We start from the raw sequence: 15,288 nt of genomic DNA, 5'->3' as shown, positions 1-15,288 counted from the left end.
ACCTAATCAGCTGTTGTAAAAAGATCACACAGACTGACTACAAACAAAGGCATGACAAGGTAGCAGGGATGATACACTGGAACATCTGCAAAAAATAGAAGCTACCTGTATCCAAAAATTGGTGGGACCATAAAATGGAAAAAGTTGAAGAAAATGAAGATGTAAAAATATTATGGGACTTCTGACTACAAACAGACAAACATCTGCCACACAATACACCAGATATAACTGTAGTCGAGAAGAAAGAAAAACAAGTCAAAATAATTGACATAGCAATACCAGGGGATAGCAGAATAGAAGAAAAAGAAACAGAAAAAAAATCACCAAATACAAAGATCTACAAATTGAAATTGAAAGGCTGTGGCAGAAAAAGACCCAAATAATCCCAGTGGTAATTGGCGCCCTGGGTGCAGTTCCAAAACAACTTGAAGAGCACCTCAACACCATAGGGGCCACAGAAATCACCATCAGCCAATTACAAAAAGCAGCTTTACTGGGAACAGCCTATATTCTGCGACAATATCTATAACAACAGCAACAACATTGACAATAAAATTCAGCCATCCCAGGTCCTTGGGAAGGACTTGATGTCTGGATAAAACAAACCAGTCAATAACACCTGTCTGACTGTGTAAACAAGAAATAATAATAGTTGGAGCTTCCTTTGGTTAAAGGAATAGCTCTCTCAGGCTAATACTGCTTTCACAGTTCAAGGAACTAAGCAATCATAGGTGTTAACCTTGTGATTTAACCACTGAACCGCAAACTCCATGCTCTTCCAACTTCCTTATTTCCCTTGGCTATTTTGGCCTTACTGTAAAACCTAAACCAGTGTTACTCAAATTGCCAGGTGAGTCAGCCCAGATCCTCACCCGCTTGCTTCCCTGGAGCGATCACCTCTGCTTCCATGCTGGCTCCAATTGCTCATTATGGACATTCCTTTCTGCATGTGTGCACACATATGAGGGTCAAATGAAAGTCCTCTGCATATAAAAGGCCCTACCACTAGCTGACATGCTGTACGGGCTTGTGAGGGCAGAGCAAGAGCTCTATCCTCATAAGCAGCCAGGAAACTAACTGCAAGCGAGGCCTGCCACACAGTGTTGCTCAGGTGAAGGGGGAGAGGGAGGTGGTTTTTACTTATCTCTCCTAACTGCAAAAGTCCTTTTTGCATTGAGGAATATGTCCCTGAAGGCTGCATAGCCCTCACAGACATATTCCTTGATGCAAAAATGACTTTTGCAGACAGAGGAGATATGAAAATCACTTCACTTCCCTCTCCCTGTATGCTGCATTCTGAAGCAAGCCTCATGCCCTCATAAGCTTGGGTGGCGTGTCAGCCACTGGATGATTTATTTTATTTTATTTTATTTATATACTGCCTGACTCCAAAGGCTCTAGGTGGTTCACAAAAAGAAACAACAAAAACAAAATAAAACAAGCTGTTAAAATAATTTTATTTACTTATTTAATTTCATTAAATCAGTGTGCCAGAAAAAACAGACAAACAGATGTGGACAATTTGTCAGCACTTTCCACTGCCACCAGTGCACGTGCGCGCGTGCACACACACACACACACACACACACACACACACACACACACACAGTGGGTTTGCAAAGCAGATCTGTGACTTGCTCCAAATCCAAGCAATGTCCTTCTTCAGATCCACCCCTCTCTCCTTGCCACGTCCATTCCCTTCGCTGTAGAGGAATTGCTTCACTACTATCTAACGATGAAGTGACAACATTTTATTGGCATCGAAGGTGAAGTTCACCTAAGTATCACCTAAGTTCAAGGATAGAAACAAAAGCTGGCTCAGTGACTTCCTAGGAGACAAGATACAAACAATCCTGAATAAACAGCTTTCCCCCCATCTCCTGAACAGCATTTTCTGCATAGGATCTCAAGTTTCTTTTCTCTTTCTCATGTTTCACCTGTGTCTGATGGCTCTAACAAGACTGTCATTGCCTTGTTTTCATGCTGAATCATCACTTAATTTATCTTAAACTTTATATGTTCCTCCCTTAAAAACAACAACACCTAGCACTAAGGGCTGGCTCAGGACATTTTGCTGCCTGAAGTGGAGCATGAAATGGAGCCTCCTTCCCTTCCCATGGATATCTGGGGGCGGGGGGGGGGGTAAGGGGAGGCATTTTCCTGGACTGAGTCGGTCCCAGCAAGTATCAGGAAGAGGGGCTGTTCCACTCCTCTCCCAATCCTCACGGGTCAGTGCTTGGCTCAATTACTGGCTAGGAATTTCTTTCTATGCCTCAGCAGAGAAGCTCCTTCTGGGATGATAGCTGATAACGGTTCTCATAGGAAGCAAGAGATCTACTGAGTCCTTTTCTGCCAACCACTTATGATGGATAAAACAAGCTTTCTTTGTCATATTTTGTATAAAAGATTGTGAGGTCATAAATATGACCTCTGGCGGATGTTCCAAAGTCTGCAGGGAAGGCAGGAGATTGTCTGCCTTCCTCATAAGATGAGGAAGCACTCCTTCCTACCTGCTCGCTGCCAGAAATGGTGGAGGGCCAGGGGGAAGCCTCTAAACCTGGCAGTGATTGCTCAGACAATCACCTACTGATTTTAAAGGAAACTGTGGTTTGTTTAACTTTGGCTAAATGTCGGGTTAAAAAGTTGGGCTACTCTCCTCTGGAGCAGCCAGGAGCCCCTCTGCTCCTGGTGCTCCAGATCAGAGATTCTCAGCGTTGGGTCCCCAGATGTTATTGGACTTCAACTCCCATAATCCCCAGCCAAAGGCCACTGGGACTGGGGACTATGGGAGTTAAGTCCAATAACATCTGGGGACCTAACGCTGGGAATCCCTGCTCTAGATGACATGAGCTGCCTGGGGCAACATTGTGAGAACAGCCTTACTGCCTTCTATTATTTTTAATTCTAAGTTAGGATTAAAAACTCATATCTCTGAGGGACAACTACTGGCAAAGATCCTATGACTCATTGGAAGGTCATTACTTAGGAATTGCTCTTCTGGTTATATATTTTTTAATAAGTATGGAAACCATTCAACTAAAAACTACTGACACTTGATGTTTGCTAAGAAATTAACCATGACCTGGGCAGTCAGATAGTTCATCCAGCTGCCTTTGTCCAACAAACATCCTGAACCTAAAGGAAACCTGGATAAGAAATGTCCAAGAATTTGAGCATGAAGATTACTTTAACAAATTTTATCCATTTTCCTGGTGCTTCTCTCCAAGCATCGTAGCTACATGGTGCCAATGTTTAAAGGTAAAGTTTTGCCGTTGAGTCGGTGTCGACTCCTGGCGACCACAGAGCCCTGTGGTTGTCTTTGGAAGAATACAGGAGGGGTTCACCATTGCCATCTTCTGCACAGTCTGAGATTATGCCTTTTAGCACCTTCCTATATCATTGTTGCCCGATATAGGTGTTTCCCATAGTCTGGGAAACATACCAGTGGGGATTCAAACTGGCAACCTCTGGCTTGCTATTCAAGTCATTTCCCTGATGTTTCCAAATGCTTGCTCTGAAGGCAGCTTATCTTCCCCAAACCATCTGCTTTGCTTCACCAGAATGTATTAGTTAACAACAACACAGAGAAATCCATGGGTGCAAATTATACTGTTATGTGTAAGTGCTATACTGTACTTCCCACTGCAGTGGGATGCATAGCATTGCAATATGTAGCCAGTTTAGGTCTTCTTTATATTCCCAAAGAAGGTTGAAGTGCACATACACACAACAGCTCTCCACAAGATGTGCTGTGCACACTGCATCCTGTGAACACTTACCATTTGTATTCTGCTTGCTGGTTTAGTCACACAAAAGCTCGTTTCTCTTTAGAAAGTAACAAGCATTTTCTATTATCAGCCCAGACACAGTTTCACATCCTGGCACTTCCCAGTCATTGACGAAAGAAGGAACCCTCAGAGGTACACAGAGAATGATTTATTAGCCCAATGCATTTCAAGTCTTACAGCTCTTCCTTAGGAGCAACTGATTTAGTTTTTTCAACAAAGCTATTTTCCACACCATCTCAGAGCGACCTCCTGGTCATTATCTCATCCTTTCTACATATCTGGGTTCTTTGAGAAAAAAGATCCAGGTGAGTGTATACCATTGTACCTATGGACAGTGCAATTGCATGGGAGTCTGTGGGATGGTTCACATTTGCTCTCTCAGTAGCAGATTACAGATATGCAGACAGAGTTGGATAGAGCTGGATCCTTGAATCACATGCACCCATCACTTGTATATGAAATCAGTCCTGTTGGGAGCATAATTTTTTTAGAAATCAGGAAACTGAAAACATTTGTATGTATAGATACTCAGATTATGCAAAGATTCCTGCATGCAGTGGTGGATGCATATAATCTTAGATTGACTCCTGTATCCCAGTACATGTATACCATTATTGGGAGGTCAAATGTCTGAACCAGTAGTAAATGTCCCACACTAAGAGTGTGCACGGACTGTTTGGTGCAGTTGACCGAGCGGCTGAGCCGGTCAGTTCAACAAACTAGCTCGAAGTGGTTCACAATCGAATTACTCAAACTGGCCTGGTTCAGCTTCCCCTGATAATCTTTATAGGTGGCAGGTTCATGAAGGAGGTGGCACTCTTTTAAATGCCCTGGGTCCAAATAGTTGAGGGCTTTATAGGTAATAATCAGCACTTTGTATTTTGCCTGGAAACTAATTGGCAACCAGCATAGTTCATTACAAATAGGAATAATGTGGTCTCTGCAGGTGGCCCCCAGAGATCAACTTGGCTGCCACGTTTTGCACCAGTCTCAGTTTCCAAACTACGTACAAGGGCAGCTCAATGTGGAGTTCATTGCAGCAGTCAAGCCTGGATAACACCAGCATCTGCACCGTTGTTTTAAGGTTGTTTGTCTCGAGAAATAGATGTAGCTGGCGTTATCAGCCAAAGCAGATAAAAAGCACTCCTGGCCACTGCCTCAACCCAAGATATCAGGGAGAACTTTGGGTCCAGAAGTACTCCGAAGCTACGTACCTGAACTTTCAGGGGGAATGTAACACCATCCAGAAAAGAAAGATCTAACCCCTTCCTAAGTTCCAGCCTCCCTCCATGAGTACCTCTGTCTTGTTTGGATTCAACTTCAGTTTGTAGGCAAGTAATAGTGAAAGCAACAGGAGGTATATATATATATGATACTGTATATCTTGCCCTGTGGGCCAAATAGTTGCTTCAGTGAGGGATTTCAACCAAGAAAACAGCATGGGGGGGAAGCTTAAACCTCTCTGCCTCTGTATTGCTGTGCTGATCAGGACTCTTCCCTCCCAGGAGTGCATTTTTCATTTTAAAAAGTGAGAGCTCAATTCACATCTCGTTGCTTGCACACCTTCAGGCTTGCCCTAAAAGGAGTTTTAATCTGGGCCTTCTTGCAACCTTTGCACTTCCCTCCTACAGCACTTCAGTTGCAACGTGTTCCCAGCTGCCCCCAGGGCTGCTCTGTCACTGCGTTTTGATTATAACCGGCACACCTTTCATCACCAACCCTTTGCTCTTATCATTGGATCAGTGCATCTGCTTTGTGCCAACCTGGCCTTGGCTCTCTGCCCTGGCCTGTCTCAACCCTACACTCTTCCTTCCGGACACAAGGATTCTTCTTTACAAATGTAATCTTTGTGCTGTTATCAGTGGCAGCAGTAAGAACAGGATCCTGACAAACGCTGGCATGAGCCATCTTCCTAGAAATTTGGGAATCTAATTAAGGAAAACTGGGTGTCTTGGGAGGCCATTGTTCTCTGCCCTTTCAGTTACCCTGTCTACCTTTCCATGGATCTTTTACTGAGGCTATTCCCACGATCACTGGGAAGCAGGCCAAGGGAGCTTAGCTTGCTTCCCAGTTATCGTGGGAACCACCGGGCTTGCAGGTGAGCCCAGTGCTCCCAAGGTGGCTAGCCTGCCTATCTCCCCCTCCCTTTAAATGAGGTTAACGGAGCGAGTGCTCCATGATGAGACCCTCAGGGATGTGATAGAGGTATCTAACTTTCAGGCCACCTCCAGCCACAGAGGCAAGATGCCTCTGAATACCAGTTGCAGGGGAGCAACAACAGGAGAGAGGGTGTGCCCTCACCTCTTGCCTGTGAGCTTCCCAGAGGCATATGGTGGGCCACTGTAGGAAACAGAATGCTGGACTAAATAGGCCTTGGGCCTGATCCAACATTGCTGTTCCTGTGTTCTTATCTAGTGTTGTATAACAGTGGAGATACAGGTTAGCGGATGGAACAATGTGGATTTATTCTATTTGCTCAGAACATTTGCTATGCCTTGAAATGTCACACAGTCACTCTGCAGACAATCTTTGTCATCTCTTCCTGGATATATTGGTTTGTATTCACAACAAGGAAAGAACTGTATAGTAAACAGACTAAGACAATTCTTTGATTCAATTTGAAAGTTCAGGTGTTGCAGTCCTACTTACTGTGGCATCATTCACAGGAAAGGAAGTGTTACTGATGTAACACTTGTATCTGACTCATCCTCACTCTTTCCTCCATGAACACAATTTTATTCAGTGTTCAATGCATCGTTGCCAGTGCCAGCCAAAACATGTTGCCAGTGGATTGGAAAAGGAAAGGATATATTCAGAGCAGGTGTGTAGTGAGGCTGAAGACAGCCCTGGGGTTATAAATCCACTTACAGGGTTATAAGCCCACTGTGTTTCATGAAATTTGATTGGGTTTTTTTGCTGAAATTATATATACAGCATATATTGCCACTGGGAGATCCATACGACATAAACTCCAATTGTCCAGTCCCCTCAAGTGTTTTTTAAAATGATGTGGGGGCTCAAGGCAATCGGAACATAAAGAATGTTGCACAACCACATATCTGCTGCTCCCTGTCCACCCACTCTAGTGATGATTGAGGTATCTCGTCTCCTTCTCATCCTTTTGCTCGCAGTCAGTGGCACCAGAAAAGAATTAAAGGGAGCACAGAAGGAGCAAAGTGCATCCATGGGTGGGTGAACTGTGCCCCACATTTCACATTTCTGAAACTGAAATGGAGGGGTGGGGGCAAGCCACTTTTGGGTGTGTGTGTGGGGGGGGGGGGTTGCCACCGCTGCCACCCCTCTTGAGCCTTGCTCTCAGTAAGAGGAGGGAGAGCACATTAGACACAGCTGATGTGCTCGCTTCTCCATCTGAAAGCTGGAGAGGGAGGAAGGGGGCCAGTGATGAATATATTGGGAGGAGGAGCAGAGCAAATCTGCTGCCTGAGGTGACCATCTCAGCCTGCTTCATGGTAGGGCAACCTTCAGGGACTGGAGAAAAACAACACTAAACTTGAGGAAGGGTGGAGGGCAAAAGGGACAGAATAGTTGTATTTTATTTCTCCTCACTACTAGGCCATTTGCCATCAGACACACTGAAGCTATTCACACAATTGATGAAAACTGGGCTACTGGAGGCCAGCCCTGTTTTGATCAATCGTGGAAACCACCGGGCTCGTGGTCTGCTTGCAGCTGTGGCTGGCACACTCAGGATGCGGGGGGGGGGGGGAGAGGGGAGGGGGCCCCAGGAAGGCACCGGGCACTCGGACAGTGCCTTCCTGGGGATCGGGGGGCCACACGGTGGTGCTCCTCTTCTCCCAATAAGGCAATTTTTCATCTTCTGAGTTTGGGGTCTACCATACTCCCCTCCCCTCGGCAGACCCAGCACATTTTACCCAGAAATGGCTAAGGCCTGCGCAGCAACAGACCACTTGGCAGGCATTTAATGAATGAACTGCAATCCTATGTGCACATACCAAGGAGGAAGCCACACTGAAATCTGGCACACAGATAGTGGAGGAATACAGGATTTAAGATAATACTAGCCGACCCTGCACAGAGCATCTGTGCGCTATTTGGGGCTGGCGGTTACCTCTCCCCCACCCACCTACTGCCCCAGTCTCCGCTTCCTAACCACTGCCAGCCCATGTCAGGCCCAGCCGCCTCTCCTCCTCACCGCCACTTCTGACCCACACCCACTTTATTTCCCTCCTCCTGGGCCTTGCCTCCATGGCCAGGCTGGGCCCACTGCCACCTCTGGCCTCCACAGCCAGCTGCCACCGCCATGGCAACCAATCCTCCTGGGTGCGCCTCAGCCAATCAGGCGCCTCCGCCGCCCAGACAATCAGATGGGCACTGGGACGCACATTCCAAGGCACACCCAGGAGAATTAGTATAATAGATAGTATTTAATTTTAAGTAAATCAGTCCAGCTGTTGATTTTTAAATTGTTTTTTAAAATTTCAATGATCCTCAGATATGATCTTTTTATACGATTCTCGGATGTTCGTGTAATTTTGGCTTTTCAAAGGAATATCTAAAAATCAGTGGCTAGACAAATTTACTTGAAATTAAATACAGAATCCTGCCATCTGCCTCTATCTGTGTGCCAAATTTCAGAGCTCTCTACCCAGCCATTACCGTTTTGGGCATTTTCTCTCTTTTCCCCATATATGGTTCTTTCTTTCTTTTTAAACAAGGTGTCCTTGCACATTCCCACTGCTTCAAAAGGAGTTCTTTCCTGTTTTTGTCATTTTGCGTTGGTGCACAAGGACACCTTGTCAAAGCTCAGAGAACAATAATCACGGCTTTTCATTTTTTATCAGATTAGGGGTCAGAAACCCAAGAACAATACCAACACAATATTTTTAAGGGTCCACAAGTCCAATTATGATATTTATAATACTGGATCGGATCTGATATTTTTGGGTGTGCACCAGCCTCATAAATGGGGTTCTAGTACATTAAACATTACATTCCAAGAGGATCTCAGACAACTTTCCTGAAAAGGCACAGTCAGTTCATAAAAGTTAACAGAATATCAGAACTGGAAGCTTACTGTTCAGGACTCTTTGGTCTCCTGTGAAAGAAGCCAACTCTCTCTCTCTCTCTCTCTCTCTCTCTCTCTCTCTCTCTCTCTCTCTCTCTCTCACACACACACACACACAAAATTTGATCACAGCACAGTAGGACTCCTCTTTCCACAGCTAACCTCGGCACTGCTCTCAATCACAGGAAGCAAGAATCTGCAGTCAGCTGCTGGGTCTTAGAGAAAATGGAACGTACATCTCCTTTATCGATCATACAATCATCCTTTACTACATTTGATGTCTTCTTTTGCTTAATTATTCCTGTGACGGCTCAGCCCGCACTTGCCAGACTTTGGTGGGCCTCTAGCCCCTCCTGCCCCTTTAGTTATGGGACCCCTGCAACTGTCCCTATTTGCTAGACATAGTGCCAATTTTCTAGTGCCTATCCCTGGTAAATCTTTTTTGTCCTTATTTTGTCTTTGGGAGACATCTTCTCAGGGTCAAACTCTTGTTCACTTTTTTTAAAGCAGCTGCTGGGGAGGCTGATTAGAAAGAGATTGCAACGTGTGTAGATGTGTGTTTAACTCTTCTCCTGCAATGATCCTGATAGAAATTGTCCCCCTGAAAATTCTATTTGTCTGGGAAAGCTGCTATAGCTTCTCTTGGAGCCTCTTGGATTCTTTCGTGGATGTGAGTTGTTCCTTATTTCCATGCTATGGCCCTGTACTAGAACTTTGAGAGAAACCGCCTGAGGTTAAAATCTCTCTAGACTGGCAGCATTCTTGCTCATCATGGGAGAGAGAAGGTTACTGCAAGCAGCTATATACTATGCAGGAGTTTCCCCTTCTCCTGTTAACTCTTTCCTCTCAGACCAGCTGCCTGTACAACTTTCATTTCCAAGACACCTCTGAGCCACAGATTTTGACTCATAATTTGAAATCTGCAAGAAATCTACTTTCCCCTGCTACACACAGACCACAATAGGGATGCACACGGGCCTGTCTGGCGTTCTATTCTTAGAACGCCGAACAGGTTTGGAACCCCATGTTCTAACCGGTTCAAATGCAGGGGCAGGGGTGGCTTTAAGGATGGGATTGGATTGTAGTCTAGGGATGTGCCTGGAACTGGCCCCCTTCAAGCTGATGGTGGGGTGGGGGTGGCTTTAAGGATGGGGGAAGGTGCACTTAACACCCCCCCACCTCGCTTCCCCCTCTGGTGCCAGCCTCCCTGCTGGCCCATTGCTTCCATGACCGGCCCTTTGCTTCCATCACGGGTGGGCACGTGCACATTGTGCATCTGTGTGCCATGCATGCGCACACCCATGATGTGCACAAGGCACTTCTTCCGGCCATGGAATCAACGGGGCGGCAGGGAGGTATGCTGCCGCCCCGCAGGACTATTTATCTGCAGAGCGCCAGAAGGGGGAGCACAGCGGGGGAGGGTGGTAAGTACACCCTCCCTCATCCTTAAATCCTTAAAGTTTCATCGAATGAAACTGGAGGAGAGCTGATCTTTCAGTGGCAAGTATGAATCGTCCCTTTTGCTAAGCAGGGTCTGCCCTAGTTTGCATTTGGATTGGTGGATTTTTGACTTTTGGGGACATCTTCTCAGGGTTAAACTCATTATTGTCTGAAAAGGACTGTAGTGTTGGATGAGGAAGGGAGTGGTAACCTTTTATCCCTTTCATATTCTGATGAAAAACATACCCCAGGCTAATATTTGCTCTGTAGGGGAAAAAAATACAGGTTTAAAGATACAAATGTGCACATTCTGAATAACTGGGGGGGGGGATGTCCAGATGGTCTTATCTCTTCCTCTTACCATGGAAGAAGACATTTCAATCTTATCTTTATACACTACAGTGTGATGCAGAGCACTTAGATTTGGTCAGGGGCTCTCCGTTATTATTGCTTGCAAAGTCTTAAATAGACCAAAATACGTTCATAATATTTCACTGTGCAATGATGAAAGCCCTCCAATATACAGTTTGGCTAATCTTGTATTTATTCGATTTGTTCACACCCTAAATATTTGTGTGTGCAGCTGATTTGTATCCTGCAGGAGCCAACTTGTTCACTGAAGCTGGATGTTGTAATGAAATATTTATGAAACAGCACACTCAATCCATTGCACCACACAGCCATCTGCCTACTGCCTAGGAGTCATCCAATCATTCCATGAGCTTTATTCTTCTTGTGGAGCCATAGGCTAAACAAGATGTGATACTACAGTAAATGCATCATCATTCAGTTAGGGGCACATTTGCACTTAAAAATAGCTTCATGGAGGGGCAATCCCGATTGGAACCATAGTGTGAAAGCAGGGGGTGTTTAACCACTTTCCTTTTGAAAATAGCCCCACTCTGAAGAAGATATTTAACCCTGAAGGTGCCATTGCATCAAATTGATCGACATTCCACAACTTTCTGTCATGGCTCTAGATCCAGAACCCCCCAATTAGGAAATGAGGCAGACAGTTCTGGTTATGAGACAGGACAGGAAGACCCTAAAACCCTCCAGTAATCCCCACACTGCCAGGGATCCCCAAATCAGGGGACCAGAGGAACCCAGAGCCAGGACCCACAACATGACCCGAGGACACCACCCTGCCTTCAGCCTCTGAAACAGTGACCTGCTAGTTGAAGAAGAGGCCACCCAGCGCTGCCAGATTCAGTGGCTGACATACCACACAGAGCCTCACAGATAAAGTGTGGGACATGTGTGCTCACTCCGCCCCCCTCCAAACTGCTATGGAGCTCAGAGAGGCTCTGTGGCTGCTAAGAACAGCATCAGTACTGAAGGCAATGAGGGAATGGCAGGGAGATACACACACACGTCCATCATGCTCAGGTGCATTGGATACTTCTGCCTACTTCCGGTAAAGGGGGCAACGGGTGGCAGGGAGGTATTGTTAAAACATGTAGCACCAGCAGGGGGAAAGCGGAGGGAGGAGTAAGTGTACCCTCCCCTGCCCTTAAAGTAGAACTCCATTGCCTTCGTACCGGTGGAACTGCCCGCCGTTCAAACTGGTTTGGAAGCCGAACCAGTTTCGTGCACATCCCTAAAGTGTTGTGAGCCACTCAGAGAACAGTTATGAGGCAGCTAACAAAGTTGTTGTTGTTGTTGTTGTTACTACTATCATCTTGCCCTGTTGTCCCAGCAACCTTGTTCTCCTATTTTGATCTCTCTGATGTCCTGATCCCCTTTACTGATATGCTTCCCTGGGAGCTGTCTGAGACCTACCCCTCCCCTGTCCATTATTTGGATCACTGCCTTAGCAGAGGTCCTTACTTGACCATTGATCTCTGCCTGGAATAGGAAAGTGGCTTTTGGTGAGAAAATGGCATAGATGTACATCTTTCTCTGTGCTACAGTCTTGATCTGGATCTGGTCCCTGTGCAGCTGCTATTTTAAGCTTGGAAATAGATGATGCATTTAATGCCCTGTCTAGTTTCATCCTCAGTGTGTATGGACTGAAAAGGATTTGCCCCTAAACAAATTCTTGTATTGCAATATGTGCTATAGTACCTTTTGTATTGAACAAAGATCTGAGAAAACATGCAAACTACTTGTCAGTCATTCCATACAAGAATCACAATCCATTTTTTGTTTTGTTTTTACATGTGCTAGAAAGCCACTGCTGGTATCAAAAATGCAGTGTGCATGGTGACAAACAGCAAAGAAGGCATGTGTGGGATCCTGCAAACTAGCAAACTGCCAGGGCTAGCTGGCATCCATCCAAGAGTCCTCAAAGAACTCAAATGTGAAATTGCCGACCTTCTTGCTAAAATATATAACTTATCCCTGCAATCAGGCTGTGTACCAGAGGACTGGAAAGTAGCCATTGTAACACCGATTTTCAAAAAGGAATCCAGGGGCGATACGGGAAATTACAGGCCAGTTAGCTCAATGTCTGTTCCAGGCAAAGTGATGGAAAGCATTCTCAAAGATAAAATTGTAAAGCACATAGAAGAACAGGCCCTGCTGGGGGAAAACCAGCATGGCTTCTGCAAAGGTAAATCTTGCCTCACAAACCTTTTGGAGTTGTTTGAGAGTGCCAACAAGTGTGTGGATCAAGGTTATCCAGTTGACATAGTATAACTGGACTTCCAAAAAACTTTCGACAAAGTTCCTCATCAAAGACTCTTGAGAAAATTTAGCAGTCATGGGATAAGGGGACAAGTATATGTGTGGATTGCTAGCTGGTTGAAGGACAGGAAATGAAGGGTAGGTATAAATGAAGAGTTTTCACAATGGAGAGAAGTAAGAAGTGGGATCCTCCAGGGATCTGTACTGGGACCGGTGCTTTTTAATTTATTCATAAATGATCTGGAAGCAGGGGTAAGTAGCGAGGTGGCCAAATTCGCAGACGACAACAAACTCTTTCGGGTAGTAAAATCCAAAACAGATTGTGAGGAGCTATAAAAGGATCTCTCCAAACTGGGTGAGTGGGAGACAAAGTGGCAAATGCGATTCAATGTTGGCAAGTGTAAAGTGACACACATTGGGACAAAAAATTCCAACTTCAGGTATAAGCTGATGGGATCTGAGCTGTCGGTGACTGATCAGGGGAGGGAGCTTGGGGTCAGAGTGGACAGCTCGTTGAAAGTGTTGACCCAATGTGTGGCAGCTGTGAAAAAGGCCAATTCCATGCTAGGGATCATTAGGAAGGTGATTGAAAATAAAACGGCAAATATTATAATGCCCTTATACAAAACTATGGTGCGGCCACACCTGGAGTACTATGTACAATTTTGGTCACCACATCTAAAAAAGGACATTGTAGAACTGGAAAATGTGCAGAAGAGGGCAACTGAGATGATTAGGGGCCTAGAGCACCTTCCTTATGAAGTAGGTACACTAGAACCAGCGGTCATCCCATGAAATTGATTGCCAGGAAATTTAGGACCAACAAACAGAAGTACTTTTTCACACAACGCACAATCAACTTGTGGAATTCCCTACCACAAGATGTGGTGACAGCCAACAACCTGGATGGCTTTAAGAGGGGCTTGGATAACTTCATGGAGGAGAAGTCTATCAACGGCTACTAGTCGGAGGGCTGTGGGCCACCTCCAGCCTCAAAGGCAGGATGCCTCTGAGTACCAGTTGCAGGGGAGTAACAGCAGGAGAGAAGGCATTAATTCATTTTTATTATGTGTTTTAACTTTTTAAACCGCCTTGGGGTTGTTTTTAGGGAAAGGCGGTATAGAAATCTAACAATAAATAAATAAATAAATAAATCAATAAATCAATCAATCAATCAATAAATAAATAAAATAAAATGCTCTCAACTCCTGCCTGTGGCTTCCAGAGGCATCTGGTGGGCTACTGTGTGAAACAGGATGCTGGACTAGATGGGCCTTGGGCCAGATCCAGCAGGGCTGTTCTTATGTTCTTATGCTGATGTGATAGATTTGGTTGGTATGGCAGCTGCGACCCTACCTAGAATAATGGATGTGATCTCTGTTACCCATGCATTGATTACATCCATTCTGGTTACTGCAATGTGCTCTGCCGATTAATATTAATGCATATTGAAACAATTAAAATAATATATCCAAATTACATACCTCAAACCTACTAGAAGGTTATCTATTTTTGTTATCCCACCCCCCACCCGCTTCATCTGTAGCACAATTATCTGCATGGAGGAGTAAAGAATACTGTACAAACTTGAATCGGTTATTCTAAATTATGTCGCTCACAAGGAGGACTATGCTGTCTAGTTAAAAATGCAATGGCACAGTTATAAAAACAAAGATTTTTTTAAAAAATGTGTTTTCTATTTAATTCAGCAAGACATTTGGCTCTTATTATCACTGTAGTTTTATTGTATTATGGCTGCTGCTTCAATGGCTGTTTCATTGGTTTTTAATAATATTTGCTGTGAGCCACTTTATTGTATTAAAATACCTAACACACATTAATTAATAATGAACCACTTGAAGTTATTTAATCTTATGTGTGTGGGAAGTGGTGAGCAGAATTGGAAGAGGGGCATTTGGGCTGATAGAACTGAGGTGCCCCTCGCTTGGGTTCGGTGAGCTCTTGTATTTCCCCTGGTGGAACTTGCCTCCTTTCTCTGAAGTGAGAATGAGCATTGAGCTGAAGTGTCTGCTACACCCCATGCTGTGGAAGCCCCCACCTCATGTTATCCCAGAGGGGGTTCTGGCCCCTCCTTCAGGAAGCCTCAATTTGAAGTGAGAAAGGGGATTTTATCACCTCCTCTTTCCCCTCAGATGTTTCCACCCAGGCTAGTAGTGGGCACCCTGACACATCCTGTGTTCCTCCATCCTTCTCCTCCTTGGCTTCCTCCTGTTCTGCCCTAAATCCCCTTATGCCCTTTTCCTTGTCAGCCGTTTTCTCCACTCCCTTCCCCTGCTCCAGTTCCTGGCCAGTTTTCCCTGTCCTATTCATCACCTTTTCTCAGCACCCACCCCTGTTTGCAACCTTCCCAACTGGACATGTTCT

At 45.1% G+C, this 15,288-nt stretch overlaps 1 long non-coding RNA gene across 2 annotated transcripts; it reads right to left on the bottom strand.

Annotated features, from left to right (window-relative positions):
- Nucleotides 1–1,438: 1,438 nt before the first annotated feature.
- LOC128342521 (uncharacterized) lies at nucleotides 1,439–7,432 on the bottom strand. Of its 2 annotated transcripts, XR_008315040.1 has the most exons (3): nucleotides 6,438–7,432; nucleotides 3,780–3,913; nucleotides 1,439–1,788 (listed from the first exon to the last, which is right to left on the bottom strand). It is a non-coding gene; the product is annotated as an uncharacterized LOC128342521 (long non-coding RNA). The 2 variants fall into 2 exon arrangements; XR_008315039.1 differs by having other exon boundaries at nucleotides 3,780–7,432.
- Between the last annotated feature and the right edge of the window lie 7,856 nt (nucleotides 7,433–15,288).

This window comes from Hemicordylus capensis, chromosome 2, assembly GCF_027244095.1.
Source record: "Hemicordylus capensis ecotype Gifberg chromosome 2, rHemCap1.1.pri, whole genome shotgun sequence".
NCBI classification, from domain to species: Eukaryota; Metazoa; Chordata; class Lepidosauria; order Squamata; family Cordylidae; genus Hemicordylus; species Hemicordylus capensis.
Note: the sequence above shows the minus strand (reverse complement) of the source record. Positions and strands in the feature narration are given on the sequence as shown.